Source organism: Elephantulus edwardii, unplaced genomic scaffold (assembly GCF_000299155.1).
Source record: "Elephantulus edwardii isolate Elephantulus edwardi_28Jun2011 unplaced genomic scaffold, EleEdw1.0 scaffold00012, whole genome shotgun sequence".
NCBI lineage: Eukaryota > Metazoa > Chordata > Mammalia > Macroscelidea > Macroscelididae > Elephantulus > Elephantulus edwardii.
In genome coordinates this window covers 16,908,311-16,909,068 of record NW_006399762.1, presented here as the reverse complement: position 1 = coordinate 16,909,068, position 758 = coordinate 16,908,311, and positions in this window count along the sequence as shown.

Here is a 758-nt window from a genome sequence, read left to right as displayed (position 1 = left end):
GTAATTCAGAAACAACAAAACACCAACTTGTCTAAGCATTCTGCTTAATGAAGGAATAGAATGTAATGAAAGGAAGAGATTTAAGTTCCTGGGGAGATTCTACAAGGATCAGCCTTTTCCATGCCTTAAAATTTAGCAAACCCCTTTGAAGGCAGCTTTAGAACACCTTAGCTATCTTTTCTGAACATTCATAAGTTTAATGATTCACAATTCTCCTGCAGCAGACATTTTGTTAGCATTTAAGAATCAAGGCTTCTGGCACAGTTGTAATAAAAACACAAGTTGTGTTCTCTGAAGTGGAAAGTTACAAGATTTGATCATTGATTTTCTGCCACTTGTTTTAAAGAGTCTGACAGAGTGCTGCAAACAAAAACATCAGTTCTAAGGAATTACATTCAGTTTCTCCAAGGGATGAGCATGTTTCACTGCAGGCATTTTCAATGTGTAAATATTCCTCAGTCACTAACAACTGTACTTAGGCTCAAGTACGACAATTTTAGCAGCAAGCAACAAATGCTGGTGAGGTTGTGGAGAGAATGGAACCCTTATTTACTGTTGGTGGAAATGTAAAATGGTGCAGCCACTATGGAAGACAGTCTGGCACTTTCTCAAAAAGTGGGAAATAGAAATTCCATTTGACTGGGCAAGTCTACTACTGGGAATATACCCTAAAGAAACCAGAACTGCCACCCAAGCAGATGCATGTGTACCTATGTTTATTGCTGCATTATTCATAGTAAAAAAGAGATGGAAAGCAA